Source organism: Psammomys obesus, unplaced genomic scaffold (assembly GCF_907164565.1).
Source record: "Psammomys obesus unplaced genomic scaffold, mPsaObe1.curated_primary_1811, whole genome shotgun sequence".
Classification (NCBI taxonomy): domain Eukaryota; kingdom Metazoa; phylum Chordata; class Mammalia; order Rodentia; family Muridae; genus Psammomys; species Psammomys obesus.
The window spans coordinates 12,833,396-12,837,846 of NW_026585895.1; the positions used below are offsets into that span (position 1 = coordinate 12,833,396).

The 4,451-nt window shown below is 50.4% G+C and overlaps 1 long non-coding RNA gene across 1 annotated transcript; it reads right to left on the reverse strand.

Annotated features, from left to right (window-relative positions):
* Positions 1-1,464: 1,464 nt before the first annotated feature.
* Positions 1,465-3,677, reverse strand: LOC129671606 (uncharacterized). Its single transcript, XR_008719365.1, has 3 exons — positions 3,612-3,677; positions 2,394-2,506; positions 1,465-1,960 (listed from the first exon to the last, which is right to left on the reverse strand). It is a non-coding gene; the product is annotated as an uncharacterized LOC129671606 (long non-coding RNA).
* Positions 3,678-4,451: the final 774 nt, after the last annotated feature.

Here is a 4,451-nt window from a genome sequence, read left to right on the forward strand (position 1 = left end):
CTGCACAGAGGGAAGAAGAGAATGGTTCCCCACGAAGAAATCAGAGTACTGCTTTTAAGGAGGGAAAATGGATACTGGATCTGAAGTCAGTAAAAGTTGAACGTTTTACGTGCCGGACATTCTTAATTATTAATTAGGACTTTGTAAATGGATTAAAACTAATAAATAACAGGCATTAAATACTGTCACTCAGAATAATTTGCATCACACACCAGAAAAAAACAAACTAATTAATGAAAATTGCCATGATATCTTTTCACCGTCGCCACAAATTCTTCCTTAGCAGACCAAAGCTCTTGGCTCTCTTGGACTCACTTTGTAGCTAGACCAGGCTGGCCTTGAACTCACAGAGATCTGCCTGCCCCTGCCCCCTGAGTGCTGAGATTAAAGGTGTGCCCCACCACACCCAGTAACAGTATTCAGTATTTAAAATATGACTAGCATACAATCGATAATATGCTTTCATACTTTAAATATGTGTATTTTAGCCGGGTGCTGTGGCCCATGCCTTTAATCTCAGCACTCTGGGGGGCATAGGCAGAGGAGGCAGATCCCTGTGAGTTCGAGGACAGCCTGGTCTACAAAGTGAGTCCAGGACAGCCAATCTTGTCTGGACTCAGAAATCTTGTCTCAAAACAAACAAAACATTTTAAAATTTTTATTTAAAATTGTGTATGTATATGCGCACATGAACACGTGCCCCAGAGGCATAAAACCCTGTGGAGCTAAAGTTGCATGCAGTCGTAAGCCAGCTGCCTTCAGTGCTGGGAACAGAACTGTATTCATCACTGAGTCATCCCTCTAGTTCCTCGTTTTATTCTAATTAATTAAATTTTAAGTCACTCCAGTGACCAGGGACACCACATCGGACAGTACGGAGAGTGTGGGAAAGATACAGTCCGATGTCTCCATAGGCCTTTGGTGACCTAATCTTAGGGTAGAAAAGGGCAAAAACAAAATGCAAATAAGCCCACAATGGTGCAGCTGTACAGTAGCGCAGGAAGATATGGGCGTGTGAGCCAGCCAACTCAGGAGCCAGGTCCCCACTTGGTCGCCTGCCGCCTCTGCGGTTAGGGTGTGTGTTAGGCTAGTTTTCCCGGCAGACCTCACGCCGTTCGTTTGCTTGGGACGGGAGTGGGAGAATACCGTTCCAATTGCAAAGCCCTGCGCTCACCGGAAGTACCAGGCTGAAGAGGGGCAGGGGAAGGCCGTGCTCGGTACCTCGGTTCCGTTTTGGCTTTGACATGCTAATCCTGCAGTCTCCGCCGAGCGTGAGCCACCTGCGTCCCATAAACCTTTCGATTTACGTACACGCGCGTGACCTTTGCTATCCTGGGGGCCACTGGAGCAGTATTGACCGCTGACTTGCGAGGAAGGGCGCTTAGCAACTGCCTAGGAGATGACGCGACGTCGCCGCGGCGACGTGGGTGGCCTGCAAGGATAAACGCGGGGGAAGAGAACGAAAGCAGAGACCCACAGTGAGGGATGGGTCCGGGGACGGGACCCGGGGTCCTCGCTTGCCCCCTGCCTGGTTGGCGAGTTGCTCCGCTCCCTCCCGTCACCCCTCGCTCCTCCCTCCGCTGCCGTCTTTTGTCTTAGAAAACCGGGGGAGACCGACAATGCATTATTAACTGTGAGTGCAGGTGTTATTGAAGAGACCAATTTGCGAACAATGGCCCTTCCCACGTTGTCCAAACAGAAAGATTGCTCCGCAGCTGTTATTTGCAGAACCTGTCAGCGTCCCCGGCGCTGCTGTCGCGGCGCCAGCTGTCCTCGAGCGCGGCTCTCCCGGACCCGCCCACTCCTGACAGCCCCGCGGGGGCCCGCGCAGCGCCGCTGCCCACCGCTGGCCGCACTCCACGCCGGGCTGCCTGGCACCCGCCGCCAGACCTGGCTCCCCGCCTGGCTCGCAGCCGCTCCGAAACTCTCCCTTGGGAGCATCCTTCTGGTTCCCGTGCCCCTGAGACGTGAAAACGGAATCCAGAGAGAGAGAGAGAGAGAGAGAGAGAGAGAGAGAGGGTGGCTCTGGAGGCCTAATGCGTGGAGAGTTCGAAGGACAGATACTCGGGCAGACATTATGTGAAATGTGCGTGGCCCGGATGCCAGGTGCGGATCTTCTCCGGAGGATCTAAGTGAAGTCGTCTTGAACCCACCAATTCTGCAATCTAGGGATGTTCCCCGCCCCCGGGGAATGTGTTCATCCCTAAGGCAGAATGCAACCCTTTCAGTGCGTCCCTAAATAAAGCATCTCCCAGAGCTTCACCCTGAAGAAGTGTTTCACTATCAGCTTCCAACCCCTATGAGCTTGTTTCCCTCTGGAGAACTCTGATTCCTCTCTCTGCTCTCTGGCTCGCAGGCCCTTCCCCCAAGCCTCCATACCCAGGTCCTCTCACCAACCGCTTCCAAGTGGCAGGGCTCCCTCTCCTTCAAGGAAGAGGCACTTTCTTCCTGGTACAAAGACCTTCAGTTCCAGGGGTGTCCTGCTGGCGCCAGAATGTCTGCTGGGCTGCAAAAAAACTCGTTGGCACTTCTGCACTCCCCTTTTCTCTTTTGGGGGTGACTCCCCTACAGTGGCTGTTGAGTTTCCCAAGAGGCAGGGAAAAAAAGCTCATTAGAGCTTCCAACGATGACCTGAAAACCAGCAACAATTGGATCTTGCCCCATGCAGCCGCCAGGCCGGCTTGTAGGTGCTTAGCAAATGCTATTCCTATACGAATGGCATTCAGAACTGCCACAGTCTTTCCCAAATCCCCAAAACAGGTAATCAGTCTCCCCCAGGCTGTCCTTAGATTTGTGTGGCAAATTCAAGTCCACAAATATGACCTGATAGCGTTTTGTAGGCTACAGTACTATCTGCCTTATTCTAGAGTCACAGTTGGAAATGTAGCTTTTTTTCACACACCAATTTCTAAGACTTCTGCCTCACTCAAGTATGAAGCCATAAAACAGGTTCCCAAGATCTTAACCCTATTTTAGGCTGATGGTGACACATTCTAAAATGACAAATTGACATAACCTTAGGTCTCATTTCCTAACTTGCAATTCAAGCAAATGTATCTATTAATAGCATTCTCACTATTCCCTGTCTCTTTACTCTTAACTAAGAAATAAGAATGATGGTCATTCCAAAAGAAAAACAACAAAAAACAAAACCCAATAATAACCCTGGACTTAGCAACCCCTGGTTGATTTTTAGAATATTTATTAAGAGTGGGAAGGGAAAACAGATGATGTGAATGAAAGTTCTTCTCAGCTTCCTAAAGACTTCTCTGAGAATTCAGGAGATTTTAGTTTCTCAGGATTCTTGAGAATTATGGCCACCTCCCCCGCATTCCCCAACGCCAGGACAGCAATGCAGACCCACGCAGGATTGTGCTTCCTGAACACAAGCATTATTTCACCAGATGCAAGTTGATCTATTCCAGGGCAGTAGTAGGCCGTGCACAGTCACTGAGGGGCGCAGCGAGCCCATGCCCGCATTCAGCTGGGTAAGTGGCTGCCGGCCCAGCCCAGGCGCTGTCTCCTAGCAGAGCTGGAATGTGACAGGCAGCAGGGAGGAAAGCATTTGTGTGCGTGTTAACAAGCTGGCTGGAAGGAGGCAAGGCACTTACCTCAGTGCCACATTAGGCTGGAGAAATACAAACTGGACACCGTGCAAATATTTACCTTCAGGGACCTTTGAGAGATCTCTGGGGGAAAAGAAAATAAATGTGTACATGTATTTACTCATAATGACTCCCAACAGTCCCATCGGAACACAAGCCCGGCATTTCATTAAGCAAGCATTTTCAATGGCTGCTGGGCTGTGTCAATACAAATAAATAAAGCCCCTGTGGCCGGATGGAGGCGGAGCATTTTGATACATGAGCCCTGTCTCCCAAATGGATCCCTTCTCCAAAGGCACAGAAGACAAGGCGTTTGCTGAAGGGCTGTATTTCTCCTTCTAATGGGGTCATTTCGAGAAACCTCTAATCTGAAAGCCTATACGTTCACTCCTACAGTTTGGAGAATGTGAGGAAGCAAAAGCGATTTGATTTAGCACTCGCCACACTGACTGAATTAGCCAAGAAAAGCCCAAGGACATCTCTTGGACTGGATGAAAAATGACTTGCGAACATCAGGCTGCTGCAGCAAAGCTACTGTGGGACTCTTTGTGGGACCCTGAGGAGGAAAAGAGCATGACCTCATGTCGGCCTTAGAGTAGCCTCAGCACCCTGCACGGTCTCAGGCAATGCTGACACTGAGAACAGGCTTGCCTCGGGGGGGGGGGGGGGGGAGCCTCCAGCTTACACACACCCATTCTGCACAATGATTTGGCATAAGGAAATACCTCTCTGGGCTAAAGATTCTCCAGTCATTAGTCTCCCCTTCTCCTCCCAACTTGCCAAAGGCAGCTGGGCAGGGCAAAATGACTCAGGAGGGCAGACAGCAGGGAGCGGCCAGCCATGCCT